At 45.3% G+C, this 18569-nt stretch overlaps 2 protein-coding genes across 9 annotated transcripts in view; one reads left to right on the top strand and one right to left on the bottom strand.

The window, feature by feature from the left end:
* NCOA3 (nuclear receptor coactivator 3) overlaps positions 1–13539 on the bottom strand; it is a 447618-nt gene extending 434079 nt beyond the window's left edge. Inside the window, exon 1 of one of the 2 annotated variants that reach the window (XM_068263089.1) lies at positions 13462–13539. The gene's annotated coding sequence lies outside the window, so the exon portion shown is untranslated. Of the gene's footprint in view, positions 1–13250 lie in introns of both variants that reach the window. The other variant, XM_068263090.1, reaches the window with a different exon arrangement.
* A 90-nt stretch (positions 13540–13629) lies between these two features.
* Positions 13630–18569, top strand: part of ZMYND8 (zinc finger MYND-type containing 8) — a 212898-nt gene continuing 207958 nt past the window's right edge. For 5 of the 7 annotated variants that reach the window (XR_011025253.1, XM_068263094.1, XM_068263092.1 and 2 more), the window contains exon 1: positions 13630–13739. The gene's annotated coding sequence lies outside the window, so the exon portion shown is untranslated. The remainder of the gene's footprint in view (positions 13740–18569) is intronic. The other 2 variants (XM_068263097.1, XM_068263096.1) reach the window with 1 other exon arrangement.

The following is an 18569-nucleotide window of genomic DNA, read 5'->3' as shown; positions in this document are numbered from 1 at the left end:
ATTGGCAGAGGATTTCCCCACAAATGCAATCTCATTGGCAGAGGATTTCCCCACAAATGCAATCTCATTAGCAGATTTCCGAACAAGTGCAATCTCATTGGCAGATTTCCCCACAAGTGCAATCTCATTGGCAGATTTCCCCACAAATGCAATCTCATTGGCAGATTTCCCCACAAATGCAATCTCATTGGCAGATTTCCCCACAAATGCAATCTCATTGGCAGATTTCCCAACAAGTGCAATCTCATTGGCAGATTTCCCCACAAGTGCAATCTCATTGGCAGATTTCCCCACAAGTGCAATCTCATTGGCAGATTTCCCCACAAGTGCAATCTCATTGGCAGATTTCCCCACACATACAATCTCATTGGCAGATTTCCCCACAAATGTACCCCCACACAGTGACATTAACCCCCCTCCCCACCCCAGCATATTTGGCAGCAATCCTTCCCTCAACTAGGGGTGCCCACATTAAGCTCAGTTAAACCCCCTGCCACCCCCAGCCCTCCCTCCCCCCGCATGGCTTCTATGAATAATAACTAAATCCCCTTCCCCCTGCAGCCTCACAGTAAACTAATTGGCCCCGACCTGCAGCGCGACCCGACCCGACCCACCAGCACCATAATTCTATTCCCCACCTTGGCAGCAATGCAATTCCTCCGCTCTCCAGTCTAGTCCTTTCAAAGATGGATGCGGTGGTAGAAGCCCGTGGGACAAGGGGGAGGCGTGGCAACAACGCTTGACCATCACAGAGGAGGGAGAGAAGACGCTCACAATTGGCTCCTTTCCCCCTCCAGCCACGCCTCTCCCATCAGCGCTGCTCAATTGGCTCCTCTCCCCCTCCAGCCACGCCGCTCCCATCAGCGCTGCTTAATTGGCTCCTCTTCCCCTCCAGCCACGCCTCTCCCATCAGCGCTGCTCAATTGGCTCCTCTTCCCCTCCAGCCACGCCTCTCTGTTTAGCCGTGCCTCTCCCATCAGCGCTGCTTCACTCGGAAGCAAATTCTGACAGCCGCAGCACGACACAGAGAACACGTGCGGCTATATTTAACAAGATGCGGCCAAGAGGCCGCGATCTACCAAATAGGCGGTCGCGATCTACCGGTAGATCGCGATCGACCTATTGAGAACCCCTGGTGTAATGGGTGGCAAGCATATGGGCTGCCCTACAGCGGTCAAAAAAGCTAGAAAATTTGTACTTACCTCTGTAATTTTCCTTTCCTGATACAACTCCACGTCGACATACTTCCTGGTTAGCTCCTCCCCCCTAACCCCTATAGGACCCGTATAGATCTATAAATAAAGGTCATGACCCTGTACACCTCATTCTTGTTCATAGTACTCAGACACACAAAAATAAGGGAGGGTCGTATGTCGACGTGGAGTTGTATCAGGAAAGGAAAATTACAGAGGTAGGTACAAATTTTCTAGCTTTCCTGATACCTCCACGTCTCCATACTTCCTGGGATATAACTAGTACACAATAAACCAGACGGGTGGGAATCATGCAAAATATTTATATAAAGTTAGATAACAATTATTTATCAACAGATGCCAACACTTTTCTTCCAAAATTAACAGAAGTCAACACAGATGGGTCTATTCTGTAATGTCTGATAAAGGTATTTGAGGAAGTCCAATTCGCTGCTTTACATATTGTCGTAAGCGAAACCCCCGATGAGGCTGCCCATGAGGCAGACATACTCCTAGTCGAATGTGCCGAAGTTGAGGGCATTTCATTTGACCCTATACTCCTGTAGGCTGATTTAATTAATCTGACTACCCAAGTTGCTATTGTCCTTGCTGAAACCTCTTTGCCTTTTCTGGGCCCTGCAGGACAAACAAAAAGATGATCAGAGCCTCTAAAAGGTTCTGTAGCATCAATATATACTCTTAGAAGCCTGGCAATGTCCAAATGCCTACATGAAGATCCTTCTTCTGAGTCTGGAAAGGCCGGCAACGTCCACTCCTGATTTAGATGTTTAGTTGAAACTACCTTAGGTAGAAAATTCATTACTGGTCTCAGAACTACCCTATCTGGGAAAAAGGTAATATAAGGATCCATTGCTCCTAATGCTTGAATTTCTGAGACTCTCCTACCAGAAGATATAGCTACCAGGAATGTTGCCTTTAGTGTTAAGTTCCAAATAGAACAGGATTCAATAGGTTCAAAAGGAGGTCCTGACAAATACTCCAGAACCAGCGGTAAGTCCCATGAGGGAAGCATCTTCTTAATAGGCGGCCTGATCTTCATTAATGCTTGGCAGAATAACTGGATCAATCTATCAGCTGACAGTCTTTTGCCTATTAGGCTTGATATTGCCGATATTCGACCTCTTATGGTACTGACACTTAAGCCAAGGTCTACACCTGTTTGTAGAAAATCCAGAATATTAGGGATTGAGGAGGACATGAAGTCAACTCTCCTTATTGACGAAAAGTCTATGAATTTTTTCCATATTCTATGATATGATTTATTTGTTGAAACTTTCCTCGCTTGTAGTAAGGTACATACTACCGCTTGAGAGAATCCTGCTTCCATTAGAATCTTCCTCTCAATCTCCATACCGCTAGAGACAGCATCTCTGGATTCTGATGATTCATTCCGTTCTGCGTTAACATGTTCTGCGCCATCTGCAGCTTCAGAGGAGGGCAAAGTGACATCCTGACTAATAGAGGGAACCAAGGCCTCTTGGGCCAGTAAGGGGCCACCACTATTGCCTCTACTTGCTCTATCATTAGTCTCCTCAGGAACCTCAGTAATAACGGAACTGGAGGGAAGGCATATACCAGAGATGCCTTCCATGGAAACGTCAAAGCATCTACTCCGCTCGTCCCTGGCACCCAATGTCTGGAGAGAAACACTGGTAACTGATTGTTGCGATCTGACGCAAAAAGGTCTATTTGAGGAAGTCCCCATAATTGTATTATTATCTGCCTGAAAATCCTCGAGTTCAACTTCCACTCGTTGTTGTTGAGCGTATTCCGAGATAGGAAGTCTGCTTGGCCATTCGATTTTCCTGGAAGGTAAACTGCCCTTATTGCCTTCAGGTTCTCCTCTGCCCAGTTCATCAATGGAGAAAGCTCCCTCATCAGTGATAAGGTCCCACCTTGCTTCTGGACGTATGCTACTGCTGCACGATTGTCCATTCTTAAGCATAAGGCTGTATTCCTCACAACATGTGCAAAGGCCTTGGTTGCCTGAAATGCTGCCCTGAGTTCTAACACATTGGCAACAACTCTCCTCTGGACCTCCGGCCACTGACCTTGTGCCCAATGATGGAGACAATGGGCTCCCCAGCCTTCCTGGCTCACATCCGAAGTAATTATGCTCTACTCGTGGGGAATAAGTGAGAAGCCCTGTCTTAAATTGTTCTGGTTGGTCCACCATAGAAGCGAAATCCTGCAAGGCATTGATAACTTTATTCTCTGGCTCATTGAGGATTGATTCCATTGATTTATGAAATTCAACTGAAACATTCTCATGTGCCATCTGGACCATTTCACCATCGGAATCACTGATGACATTACGCCTAATACTTGTAGACACTGTCTTGCTGAAATATGTGGAAGGTGCATTGTCCAATGCATCATTTTGTGGACCTTCTCTACTTTCTCTTCTGGTAAAAACACTGTGCCGCTCACTGTGTCGAATGTTGCTCCCAGGTAGGTTAATCTTCTGGATGGAGTCATCTGGCTTTTTTTCATGTTGATAATCCAACCTAATTCTTCCAGAAATTTGATGGTAATGTCTCTGTGTATGATTATCTTCTGCTCCGAGTCTGCAAGAATCAAGATATCGTCTAGATAATGGTGAATTCGGATACCTTTGAGCCTCAATTCTGCTATTGCAGATACTAACACTTTCGTGAAAGTCCGAGGTGCTGTTGAGAGCCCGAAAGGCAGCGAATTGAATTGGAGATGTGTATCGTCTATACAAAATCTCAGGTACTTTTGTAGTTTTTCCTGTATAGGTATATGAAGATAAGCGTCCTGAAGATCGATGGATAGCATCCAATCTCTGGGCATGATCACCAGAATGATTGATTGGAGGGATTCCATTTTGAACTTTGGTATTGATATCGTTTTGTTGAGGTACTTCAGATCTATCACCGGACGATATCCTCCGCTTTTTTTCTGTACGAGGAAAAGTTGAGAGTAAATACCTTTTCTTTCCTCCTTCGGTGGGACTGTACATACTGCGTTTTGTTCCCGCAATAAACTCACATAGTTTCTCAATTTGCTTGCTTTCTCTTGGTTCTTTGAGAGCTGGGTGCGAATGAATCTGTCTTTTGGAGTGTATCGAAACCTCCATTTGTGTCCTGTCGATACTGTCGCTATTACCCATTTGTCCTTCACTCTTTCCACCCAAACGTCCTTGAAGTTCATCAGACGGGATCCCACCATGGACGTCCGGGTGGGCGTAATTTCAAAAAGATTGCTTAGCTTGGCCCATAGTCGCTGTATTGGATTTTAGTGATCTTGCCAGAGAAGCTTGCGAACTTTTCCAGTTGCCTCTGAATGGTTTTCCTGGTCTATATGTTCTTGCGTCTTTAAAGCGAGTATTCTGCTTCCTATTGGGCGGAAAACTTCTTTTCTGTGGCCTATCTTGTGGAATAAGTCCTGACTTGCCTCCGGTTACTCTCGAGATCGCTTTGTCCATCTCGCTTCCAAAGAGTGATACTCCATCGTATGGTATTTTAACCCAACCTTGCTTGGAACCCATGTCTGCCCTCCATGACTTCAACCACATTGCTCGTTTAGCGGTGACTGAATTCAGCATAATTCTGGAAAGAGACCTAAGGATGTACATCGATGCCTCTCCAACAAAGTCGGCCGTGATCTTTAAATCCTCCATTGCTGATAATATTTCGGCTTTATCTGCGTCTTCCTGAACTGCCTGCTCTATATTGGATGTCCATATTTTAAGAGCTTTTGCCACTGATGTAAGAGCTATGGCTGGTTTACAAGTAGCTCCCGCCAACACATATGACTTTTTTAGGTCGTTGTCTATTCTTCGTTCGAGCACATCCTTAAAGATTGCAGAATCTTCCCTAGGTAGCGTCACGTGCTTCGCCAGCCTTGATAAAGAAGCATCTATTGTTGGTGGGTTCAAGAGAAATGGCACCTCCTCGTCTTTCAAAGGATACAGTTTGGAGAAACGATTATGAAATGAGGCTTTGTTCTCTACCTTTTTCCATTCTTCCAGAATTAAGTTTTTTATTTCCTTTCCTTATTGGAAATGTATTTAATTTTTTTGATAAATGTGAATAATACTCCTTGCTTTGTTCCTCCTCGCCTGGAGGATCTGCCCATTCCAGTGCCTCCTTTATAGCGGTTATGAAAGGGCTTGTTAATCTGAAGTCAAATAGACAAGGTGCCTCATCATCTTCCCCTCTGTCTGTATCGATCAAATCTTGATCTTGTTCCGCTTGTTGAGAGGTTGATGAGAGGTTGATGAATGTGCCATCACCTCCTCCCTCACTACTTTTCTTATTATATCAGATATGTCTTCCGCTTTGTTCTCCTGTGTCTTCGCAAGTTGACCAAAGCATGTTTAACACACAGTTTTGCCCGACATTGCCGGATTTTGGCAAGCCCAACACTGATTTCTATCCGGTAAGTGTCTATTAACAGGGGATGGCGATCTATATCTGTAATCATGATGATGATAGCTTGATCTAGAGGAATGCCTCCTTCTCCTGGAGCGTGACCTAGACCTAGATCTGGATGATCTGCGATTCTTCTTTGATTTGTGTTTCCTTGCCCTTGATTTTGATCTTGATCTTGATTTTGATCTTGAATGTGCACGGCTGGATCTTGCTTCAGATCCTCTTGCACTACTCGCTCTACAAGACATAAGCAATATTTAATTGCTTTACTTGAGCTCATGAGGTATAATATAAAAAATGATGTGAATAAATATCCCCCTTCTTACCTAGAAGCTGCTGATGAGGTATTATCTACTTGCTGAACTGTGGACCTTGGTCTATTAGATCTCTGGTCTGTATCCTCCGTATTTTGAATTCTAAAACCTATAAGCAATAATTTAATTGCTATTGAATGCTACATCTTTTTTTTTTTTTTTTTTTTTTTTAAAGGCCCTTTTAAGATATATGAAACCTTACCCAGATGGACCTGGATCAGTATTTTCGGCAGGATTCACTGTGGGGAAAATCAACATAAACCAATCAACCCTAATATAACATAAATATCTGATGCAAAACACTATAAAAGCTTTACATCATAAACAGTCCTCTGTAATACATAAGTCATTCACTTACTGATAAATCTTGATCTTTCTGCCTGCTTTTAGTCCTCCACTCCCCTCTCTCTGAAGGAGTGGAATGGACTGACTTAAATAGACCGCCCCTAAGCGTACCCCACGTACGCACGCTAGATCGGGCACGTGCGCCCACAACAAACATGTCCGCCAGTACTCTCGTCCGAGTACTATTGCCAGCGCTGGCGCACGCATGCGCAGAATCCACTTCCGGATGCTGCCAGAGCTTTCCCGGAAGCCGCCGCCGCCCCCATTGCAGCACTCCGAGACCTAACTCCGCTACACACCAAGATGCGGAAGAAAAGCCCACAGGTAGGCAAAGCGCGCCCTAAAGCGGGCACACAGTGAATCCCCTACAGGCATTTAGCCCGTCCATAACGCCATACTGATCCCGGGAGCTCTATGTGGGGCGCATTTAGCAGCCATAGAATCTCCCATATAGCTAGGAAAAAAGTATAGGTAACATGAAAAAAACCTAGCCTCACAGGTAAGGTGCTCAATGAGCTCAGAATCAGATAATAACTCACTTAGAGAATGATTAAAAATATAACCTGAATATACATTTAAAATAAGTAACCATACCAATCCACGGATCCTATAGTGTCTGAGGACAAAAAAGAGAATGAGGTGTACAGGGTCATGACCTTTATTTATAGATCTATACGGGTCCTATAGGGGTTAGGGGGGAGGAGCTAACCAGGAAGTATGGAGACGTGGAGGTATCAGGAAAAAGATTTTTCCTGGACAGAGATGTCGGCATACAGACGGGTTTAGCTCCACCCCCTGAACCCGATAGGACAGCCCAGTTTATAAATTAAAAGAACCCGCCCCCCCCCCCCCCCCCCGCCATTCTCTATTCCTGTCCTCGAATGGACAGTTCAGTTTTTTTCTTCTATTCAATTTATTTATCAGGTTTTTCTCTTCTTTTTTACTCTTTGTGCGCCGTTTTTTATTTTTTAAAGTCTGGGCGTACCTTTTTCTGATCGGGTTCAGCCTCTCCCGGTCAGGCAGCGCGAGCATTGCGACCTCTAAATGGGGTTTATATATGCGGCAGGGTCTTCCTCCTACCCTCAGTCTCAACAAGTAATGTCATTTATTCAGCAAGCAGTTCAAGAAACTTTCGAGAAGCTGGCAGCGGCACAGCCGCCTTCATCTTCAGCACAGGTTCAATCTGAGGACAGCATGGCGGTAGGAGGTCTACCACCAGTTGGCTTTGATTTTTCCCTGATCCCAGCTTTTGTGGCGCAAATTCGGGCAGCTATAGCCTGGGAGGAGGATGAGGACACAGCCAAAGAACCAGATAAATACTATCCCCATCTTGATAAACATCCAACAAACTTTCCTTTTATGAAGGTCATAAAGGACATTTTTCTTAAGGAATGGGGAAAAGTTGAGCAAAAGCCATCTTTAGCTAATAGATTTACAAAACTTTACCCTTTGAGTGAAGAAGATTCAAAAATTATGGACACTGCCCCTTTGATTGACGCTTCCATAATGAGGTTGGCGAAGCATGTGACCCTCCCAATGGATGATGCAGTTTCATTTTCCAACCCTTTGGACAGGAAAGTCGACACAGACATTAAGAAAGCGTTTCTAGCAGCAGGTTCAGCTTGTAAACCTGCGGTGGCATTGACATCCCTGGCAAAAGCTATTAAAGTATGGGTGGAGAATATTGAAGTGGCGCTTAATTCAGACACAGACAAGCAGGACATCATCAAGGCCCTAGATGAGCTGAAACTAGCGAGTGATTTTATTGGTGAAGCTGCAATTGATACCATCAGATCGTCTGCCCGTTCTATGTTACATAGTGTCACGGCAAAAAGAGCCTTATGGCTGAAACCGTGGTCAGCCGACCAGTCGTCACGAAATAACTGGTGCAAGATTCCATTTGACGGGAAACATTTGTTTGGGGCAGAAATGGATTCAGCCATTGCAAAAGTGACTGGAGGGAAATCAGGGTTATTGCCTCAGGATAGAAAATCGAGACCCTTTCGTCAGCAGGGAAATAGGAGACAGTCATCTAACAGATTTCAGCAAGCTCGTTCCTACAAGCCTTCCAAGCAATTTAATAAAAACTGGAAAGGTACACAATTATCCTTTCTTAAAACAGCCAGATCCAAGCCGGCACCAGGGACAAGTCAGAACCCGAAGCCTTTCTGAGGGTGCGTCCGCTCAGGCGGTTCCAGTGGGGGCGAGATTACGATCCTTCTGGACCGTCTGGGTGGATGTCATCGGGGAAGCATGGGTTTCGAAAACTTTAAGAAAGGGTCACTTTTGGAGGTTCAAAAAGCCACCTCCGAGCTCAAAGTATGTTCAAACAAGGTTGCCTCAGAGCAGGAGGAAATCTCAGCTTCTTCTAGACTATGTAGACTCACTAGCATCATCAAGGGCTATCATTCCAGTTCCAGAGAAGAAACTGTTCTCGGGGGTGTATTCCCCTCTATTTATGGTACCAAAAACTTCAGGAGGATGGAGACCGGTTATGGACTTGAAGTTTCTAAAGAAACATATAAAGGTCCGTCGATTCAAGATGGAATCCCTGCAGACCATTATAAAAAAGTGTTGAAAGTAAACGATTGGATGACAACAGTCGACCTGTCAGATGCGTATCTTCACATTCCAATCAAATCCAGTTTCCAAAAGTACCTCAGGTTTGCAGTGAACGGAAAGCATTGGCAGTTCCAAAGCCTTCCGTTTGGTCTCTCCACAGCACCAAGGACATTCACAAAAGTACTCCTACCAGTAATAGCAACTCTCAGACGGAGAGGTCTGAGAGTCTTCCATTACCTAGACGACATCCTACTAGTAAATCAAAAGTTGCCAATTCTGGTACAACATCAAAAGATACTGCTGGACACCCTGCAAGAACTCGGGTGGATAATAAACTTTCAGAAGAGCCAGTTGACTCCTTCAAGGGACATGATATTTCTGGGAGCCAGGTTTATCACTTGTCAAAACAGAGTTTGCCTTCCGGATCAGAAAATCTTAGCAATTCAACAGAGAGTCAGATCATTGCTCTCCAGAAGATGCCTGTCTTCCAGAGATTGCCTGAGCCTATTGGGAACATTGTCTTCAACAACACCGATGGTAAAGTGGGCGCACTGGCATCTGAGGCCGTTACAAATATTCTTCCTGAAGCATTGGAACAAGAGAGATATGTTTCAAAAGTTGATTCTTCCTGCGCATGTCAGCAATTCGCTTCATTGGTGGATGTCAGAAGAAAACCTGAGGTTGTGTCATCAAATACAACGAATGGTGCCAGTGGTAATAACATCAGATGCCAGCCTGACAGGATGGGGAGCCCATTGCGGAGACAGCCGTGTGCAGCAGAGATGGAGACTTGCTCCAGTTCAGACTCCCTCGAACATTCTGGAATTAAGAGCAGCGTTTCTGGCTATGAAGTCGTTACAGCACCTGATCGTGGGGAAGTCGGTGATTCTCCAAATAGACAATGTATCAGCAGTGTGTTACATAAGGAGGCAGGGGGGTACGAGAAGTCAAGCCCTTTTGCAAGAGACGGCACATGTGATGTCATGGGCTCAGAAATACTTATCAGATCTGACTGCAGTTCATCTGCCAGGAATACAGAATACCCTTGCAGACCAGTTGAGCAGGAAGTTTTCAGATCCACACGAGTGGACGCTGTGCAGCGAAGTGTTCCAGTTGATTGTGCAGAAGTGGGGAGTGCCTCGCCTGTTTGCCACGGTAGAAAATCGCAAGGTCCGGAGGTTCTTTTCAAGATATTACCACCCGGCAGCGGAGGGGACGGACTGTCTTACATGTCAGTGGAACTTCAGTCTGGGCTATGCGTTCCCTCCATTTCCCCTAATCCTGAAGTTTTTGCAGAGGCTGAGATCGGAAGATTGCATGATCATCCATATAGTGCCAAATTGGCCACGGAGACCCTGGTTCACTCTGCTATTGGAAATGAGCATGGAGGAGCCGATAGAGCTTCCGAAGCTACCAAATCTACTTCACCAGGAGGATCTGTTATACCCGAACATCAGCAGTCTAGATTTGATGGCATGGAAATTGAAAGGAGGAAATTCTTGGAATTAGGATGTTCGGCAGAAGTTGCGTCTACTTTATTGAAGGCTAGAAAAGTGTCAACCAATTCTACATATCACAGGATATGGTCAAAATTTGCAGACTTTGCAACAGTCAATAAATTTGACATGTTGACTCCCAGGGTGCAAGATGTGCTTGCCTTTCTGCAAACGGGAGTAGATATGAACTTAAGCCTTTCAGCAATCAAGGTGCAAGTTTCGGCCCTTTCTGCTTTAACTAGCCACAAATGGGCAGTAAATCCATTGATTGTACAGTTTATTCAAGCAGTACAGAAAATAAGGCCTCCAAGAAAATCCTTCTTTCCACAATGGGACCTATGTATAGTGTTAGAGGTGTTATCAAAGCCTCCTTTTCACCCTATCGAGATGTCTAATCTATGGAATATAACTCTAAAGACTATTTTTCTGGTGGCCATTTCCTCGGCTAAGAGGGTGTCAGATTTGCAGGCCTTAGGATGTACTGAGAACCTGTTAGGGCCCGTTTCCACTATCGCGAATCCGCATGCGTTGCCCGCATGCGGATTCGCACAGTCAGTACAAGTAGATGGGACTGTTTCCACTTGTGCGTTTCCCCGCACGTATTTCTGTGCAGAACAAAATCTGCAGGGTAGGGTCCTCAGAATTCGCCTGCGTGTGGAATGCAGGCGAATCGCACGCAATGTATTTAATAGGGAAATCGCATGTGTTTTCCCCATGCGTTTTTTGCCGCGATTTCGCATGCGATTTCGCATAGGTATTAATGTTAATTTACACAGGCAGTGACATGGTTAAATTCGCATACAGCCTTACCTATGCGAAATCGCGGCAAAAAACGCATGCGGAATCGCACCCGCATGCGATTTTGCCTGCGGTGATTCGCCGGCGATTCCGCAACGCTATAGTGGAAACGGGCCCTTACAGTTCTATCCGGACAGGGTTGTTATTAGGCCTGTATTAAGTCATATTCCTAAAGTGGCGTCTTCTTATCATATCAATCAAGAACTGACTTTACCAATCTTCCTGGAAAATCAGGATTTGCATCCATTAGATGTAGGCAGTTCTATAAAAGCATACTTAAAAGCAACTGAATCTTTTAGGAATTCAGATAGGCTATTTGTCAACATCCAGGGTCCAAGGAAAGGTGGAGCAACAACTGCTAGAACTCTGGCAAACTGGTTAGTCAAAATGATTCAGCTTAGTTACAGAGCAAAGGGACTAGAGGTGCCAAAAGAGGTGCATGCGCACTCGACCAGAGGGGTAGCAGCCTCATGGGCCGCTTTCTCGAAAGTATCTATGGACAGTATCTGCAAGGCAGCCAGTTGGTCCTCACCACATACTTTGAGACATTACCATGTCAATCCTGCATCTTTGACGTCCATTAACTTTGGAAAAGCTGTTCTTTCAGCATGTAAATAAATTGTGCGTTTATGCATTTTCCCTCCCTCTCTGTCTGATTTTGTATATCCCATCTGTATGCAGACATCTCTGTCCAGGAAACAGGAAAATTGAATACTTACCTTCCGGTAATTTTCCTTTCCTGGAACAGAAGATGGCGGCATACGAATCCCTCCCTCTCGTCCATTCGAGGACTGATTTTCATGAGAATGGCGGGGGGGGGGGGGGGGTTCTTTTAATTTAAAAACTGCCCTGTCCTATCGGGTTCAGGGGGCGGAGCTAAACCCATCTGTATGCCGCCATCTTCTGTTCCAGGAAAGGAAAATTACCGGAAGGTAAGTATTCAATTTTCCTGTATTGCCGTTCATATTACCAACCAATTAGAGATGCGAAGTTCGGATCTTTTCAATGATCCGGATGATTCGAATCGGATAATTGAAAAGTTCCGGATCTTTGATCCGAATCTCGAATCATTTTACAAGGGAAGCATTCGGGGGTGAAATGACTAGCAGGACAGGAGAAGGGGAGGGGGGTGGACACACAGAGAAGGGGAGGGGGGGTGGACACAGAGAAGGGGCGAAGATGGAAAGAGGGCAGGGAGTGGACAGAGAAACGAGGAGGGACGAGCAGAGAGCATAAATGATTGTTTGCACACAATACCCACATGCTGCAATCATATGATTTACATATATTTCACCTATATGTTCATCTGTACACTTTGAATGCAAATGTCGCACAGTGAAAGAAAGCATTCCCCAAAGTGAAGTGCAGCTGTTTAGAGTGAGTGCAGGAGGATCATATTGCACAGCAATCACAGTGCCTGCAAAGTTACTGAGCTGTGCTGAGCCAAGTTTCCAATTTGTTCACTGTGCACAACTACGGAACAGACAGTCTGTAATGAGCAGCACGTTATAGCCAGTATGTGTGCTCTACACATATCTGGCAGTGGCACCCATGTTCCCTCTCTCTAATCTACCTGTCCCTGCCTCCCCTCCAACACAGCGATCCATCTCTGCTCTGCTTCCAGGACCCAGCTGCCCGCTGAAAGGGGGCGTGTCACTCCTGGCCCCACCCCTTTTGCAACCCGAATCACTCATTTTGATGATTCGGATGATTCGACTCACTAAAGAGATTCAAAGATTCGAATCGTTCATGATCCGGACAACACTACAACCACTTACCCCAAAGTTATCAGACACTGGGCCAAACATATTTACCTCAACATTACCAACCAATTATTGACTATTTAGCACCCATTTAACCACACTTTTATCAAACATTTATCACCCGGGGGGGGGGGGGGGGGGGGGTGTCTGTAATTATCACTGGAGGTAATCCCCCCCCCCCCCCCCAAAAAAAAAAAAAAAAAAAAACATTACCGCACATGTTATTGTGAATAGAGCCCAATAATTCACAAAGCTTTGTCACCTGTTTTTTTTTTTTTATTCACAATATCTACATAGTAAAATAAGGTATAATTAAGTCAAGAAAAGTAATATTGAAATGAAGTTAATCAGGACAACTTACTTTGAGTGATTATTTTGCTTGTAAATGTGCTGAAAGGCCATTTTTATCAAATATGTAATAAACAAGTCATTTATTAGTAGTTGTGTAAATAGAGCCCTCTTTTTGGCCGACTCAGCCGTCAAAAAAAGAGAAAACCTCCCTTTCCAGGCCACAGAAGCAGATAGAAAGAAGCCAAACAAATAACAATTTCTGCCTCTACAACAAATCTTACTCCGCATGTAACTTCTGCTCTGCACCACACGACCGCCATTTTGTATGCCTGCCTGAAGTAAGTAACTAGTACGCACTACGCAAGCTGCGTGCGGCCTCCCCGCCGTGGGCGGTACTCCAGGACGCCGAGGAGAACGAGCAACACGAGGGGGCGTGGCTGGCAGCGGAGGGTGGAATGTGCTATGCAGTTCTACCGGTATGGCTGCCGCTTCGCTACCAGGCGATGATTGACAGCGGAGGTGGGGCTAGATTTACCTGATGGGAATCCTGCGACTGATGGTAAAATTGCGGGATGGGCGCTCGAGGACTATTTTGTACGCAGGAATTTATTTTTGTATGAGGTGATTTCACGAGTGCGACTGTACAGTTTCTGACAGAAAGCAGGGATCTATCTAGCAGGAATTAACCTCACAGTGTGTCAGGATAGTTGCATAATGGCTGCTATACGGAAGAGGCCTGACTGAACCTGCACTAACAACAGTCCTCTGTGTGTAAAGTTAGGAACTCCAGTGAACATTTTACTGTTGGCAGGTGATGTAGCTGCTGCATGGTTTTTAGCAGTTGGAAACAGCTATAAACTAGAGTGACCATATTTTTGTGGGTCCAACCTGGGATGGGGATGGGGATGGGGAGGGGGGGGGGGGGGCGTCGAAAAGTGGGGAGGACTGAGCGCGCAGCGGCGAAGACTGGGGGGGGGGGTTGCGCTGCGGCCATGACATTGTATGGGCGGAGCTAACGTAATGATGTAACAGCGAGGCATAAGAAAGCAGTGTTTACGCCATGATGTGGACAAACGAGACTTTGCATCATGGGTGTGCAGAAACTGTGTGATGCTAATAGTATACCGTAACCACAAAGCAGCAAACATAGCCATCTATGACCATTAAATAATAAATGTAGTAACAGTTACCCCGGACACCAGAAAATAAACGCAATAGGCAACATGTCAGCACAAAATAACCGTAATGCGGGCAACATGTCGGTACAAAATAAACGCAATGCGGGCAAACATTTCACCAGAAAAGAAACGCACTGCGGGCAAACATTTCGCTAGAAAAGAAACGCACTGCGGGCAAACATTTCGCTAGAAAAGAAACAATGCGGGCAAACATTTCACCAGAAAAGAAACGCACTGCGGGCAAACATTTCGCTAGAAAAGAAACAATGCGGGCAAACATTTCACCAGAAAAGAAACGCAATGCGGGCAAACATTTCACCAGAAAAGAAACAATGCGGGCAAACATTTCGCTAGAAAAGAAACAATGCGGGCAAACATTTCGCTAGAAAAGAAACAATGCGGGCAAACATTTCACCAGAAAAGAAACGCAATGCGGGCAAACATTTCGCTAGAAAAGAAACAATGCGGGCAAACATTTCGCTAGAAAAGAAACAATGCGGGCAAACATTTCGCTAGAAAAGAAACAATGCGGGCAAACATTTCGCTAGAAAAGAAACGCAATGCGGGCAAACATTTCGCCAGAAAAGAAACAATGCGGGCAAACATTTCACCAGAAAAGAAACAATGCGGGCAAACATTTCGCTAGAAAAGAAACAATGCGGGCAAACATTTCGCTAGAAAAGAAACGCAATGCGGGCAAACATTTCGCTAGAAAAGAAACAATGCAGGCAAACATTTCACCTGGAAAAGAAACCTAATGCGGGCAAACATTTCACCTGGAAAAGAAAGCAATGATTTACTCACCTGGCAGAAGTGTCCGGCCTCTGGCGCGCTGCTCCGTCCCGGGACCGTCTTGTTCCTCCTGCTCTTCTCTCCCGCGCTGACAGGGCTACGGCAAGATGGCGCCCGAAGCCCTGTACTGGAGACACAAATAGGTCTCCAGTACAGGGCTTCGGCAGCCATCTTGCCGTAGCCCTGCTCGCCTGCCGGTGTCGGAAACAGACACTGGAAGAGGAGGCTGGAGCGGGGCTGCAGGCAATGAACTGGCAGCGGCGTCTATAGACGCCGCTGCCAGTTCATTGAGGAGAGAGTGGCCAGAGTCCCGAGGCCGGGACGTCCCGCTGCTGAAAGCGGGACGTTTCCCGGGACCTCATTTAGCCTGGGACAGCGGACTCCGAATCTGGGACGTGTTCCAGGCAATCCGGGATGTCTGGTCACTCTATATAAACAGCTATTTCCCACAAAAGTTTGAACTTTTTTTGTGGGAGGGGTTTCACCACAATATCAGCCATACAGAGCCACCTGATGGTCTGTTTGTGAAAAGGAATAGATTTCTCATGTAAAAGGGGGTATCAGCTACTGACTGGGATAAAGTTATATTTTTGGTCGGAGTTTCTCTTTAACCATTTACCGACATCCTAACGTATTAAAACGTCATGCTTACCGCTATTAACAGCAACATGACGTTTTAATACGTCGCGCATTCCCGCCGCTGCTACCGCCGTGTGTCCGCCGCTACCGCCGCCATTACCGTCGGGATCCCGTGCTGGGCGATTGGGGAAGAGGACTGAACAGTCCTCTACCCAATCGCAGTGCCTGGAGTGAATGGACGTGACCGCGAACAGCGGCTACGTCCATTCACATAAACAGGAAATGTAACAGTTTAATAAAGTGTGTAAAAAAAAAAAAAAAAAGTGAACACGTCCTATGAGTGTTCACCAGCGCCATCTTGTGGCCAAAAAGTATATTACACTTACAAAATACATACATTTTTAAGTATATACACATCATTAATAAAATTACACTTCCAACCCTCCCCCCCCAAAAAAACACTTGTAAAAAAAAAAAATCAGCTTAAAAAAATAAAATAAATAGTTGCCTTAGGGACTCAGCTTTTTTTATTCTATATTTTATGGGGGAAAATTAATTTTAATTTATTACATAGGGGCTTGTAATTATGGCCAGAACAAACAGAAAAATAACCACTTATATTTCAAAATAATATACTGTCGCCATACATTGTGGTAGGGACATAATCTAAACGGTTTAATTATCGGGACCACTGGGCAAATAAAACGTGTTTGTTTTATCCACAGGAGAATGTTTAATTTTAAAACTATAAAGGCTGAACACTGAGAAATAATGATTTTTTTTCTGTTTTTCTCATTAAAATGCATTTAGAATAAAAAAATTCTTAGCAAAATGTACTATCCACAGAAAGCCTAATTGGTGGCGAAAAAAACGAGGTATAGATCATTTTCTTGTGATAAGTAGTAATAAAGTTATTAGGGAATAAAAGGGAGGAGCGCTGACAACTGAAAATTGCTCTGGTCCGTTAGGATAAAAACCCTTGGGGGTGAACTGGTTAAAGCCTAGTCAGGAACCTAGCCCTGCATCTCAGAGCTTTCCCAGAAAATCCATTCAGTTAATTTCTATCGGTACTTATCCGTTAGCCGGGCGCATCCTCTGGGTGGCGACAAAACTCCACCAGAGTTACATCTTTCCCTACTATCCATGTCGGCCTGGAGGGGGAATAGTAATTAGCGCCACCTGCCGGATGCGCCCGGCTAACGGATAAGTACCTTTCTATCTGCTCTTTTTTTTAGTACTTTAAATAGTATATCATGAAATGAGCAGTGAGGAGGCATGTAGGCAATGCTTGATTAGCTGTTTCAGGGCTGGAACCCACAAGGGCGATTTTTTTTATTTTTTTTTGCGTTGAGGCAGCGTTTGAAAGCGCTAGCGTTTTGTAAAAACGCTCAGCTAATGTAAATGGATGGGGCAATTTCCGCTGGAGCAATTGCGATTAGAAAAATCACAAATGCAGGACATGCAGCATTTTGGGAGCGTTAGCGCTTCAATGTTATGTAATCGCTCATCAAAACCTGCACTGAGTGATTTTGCAAGCCTTTTGAAGTTACTGCACACTAACAAAGTTGAAAGGACCAATCAGACTTTAAAACGCTAATTGCTACACAACCGCTGGCAAATTGATACACTTTTTAAGCGCTCCCTAAAACACATGAAATCGCTTACAAACTGCTCATACAAAACGCTAGCTATTAGCGATAGCGTTTTGTAGTGGGTTCCAGGCCTCAGGGCCTAATCACTCCAAAAATGGTGTTCGCTATGCTCTAGGGCAGTGTTTCTCAAACCTGTCCTTGTGACTCCCCAGCTGTGCATGGTTTGCAGGCAACCTCACTTATGCACAGGCGGGGTAATTAGTGTCTCAGCTAGGTGGATTCCATATGTAGCTGAGATACTAATTACCCCACCTGTGCATAGGAAAGGCTGCCTACAAAGGACAGGTTTCAGGGCTCGTTTCCACTGTTGCGACGCGATTTCGCCGGCATTCCGACGCTTGTAAAAACGCATGCGGATGCGTTTCCGCATGCGTTTTTACCTGCGATTTCGCATGGCACCCTGACCATGACACTGCCAGGGCAAAATAACATTGAAAAAGGTGCGAAATCGCACGCGAAATCCCGGGTAAAAACGCATGTAACAAACGCATGCGTTTTTACTATTAAATACATTAGCGGCGATTCGCATGGATTCCCGACGCAGGCGAATTTGGTGGGTCCCGGCGTGCAGATTTGGCCCGCCGCCAAATCGCTCCCGCACGCCGCACATTTGGAAACAGCCCCGGCCACTTCAGTGTAACAAGCGAATCCGCATCTCGTCGCCGCATGCGGATTCGCTATGGTGGAAACGAGCCCTCAGAAACACTGCTCTAGGAATGTCAGTTATTCAGATGTAATGCAGGATTATACAAGAATGGAAGAATCCAATCCTGAGGGTGCCCATACATGACTCAATTTTGTGGGCCAATCTGCCTTTCAATCCAATAATTTTATGGGAGCAAAGGAGAATCCGTACCGTAACATGGCCACCCTATCATTCTTTGGATCGATATCTGTCTGAGATCGATTAAAGGCTCGTTTCCACTATTGCGGTGCAGAATCGCCTGGATTCCACCGCTGATGAAATCGCATGCGGATGCGATTCCCCATGCGTTGAGGGTATATGCGATTTTAACCATGCCACTGCCTGTGTGAATTTTCATTCGTACCTATGCGAATTAGTGGCAAAAACACATGGGGAAACCGCATGCGATTTCCCTATAAAATACATTGCATGCGATTCGCATGCATTCCCCTCGCAGGCGAATTCTGCGGCTCTTTTGTGCATTTTTTCACAGCTGAAAAAAC

The sequence above is a fragment of the Hyperolius riggenbachi genome, chromosome 12 (assembly GCF_040937935.1).
Source record: "Hyperolius riggenbachi isolate aHypRig1 chromosome 12, aHypRig1.pri, whole genome shotgun sequence".
NCBI classification, from domain to species: Eukaryota; Metazoa; Chordata; class Amphibia; order Anura; family Hyperoliidae; genus Hyperolius; species Hyperolius riggenbachi.
Note: the sequence above shows the minus strand (reverse complement) of the source record. Positions and strands in the feature narration are given on the sequence as shown.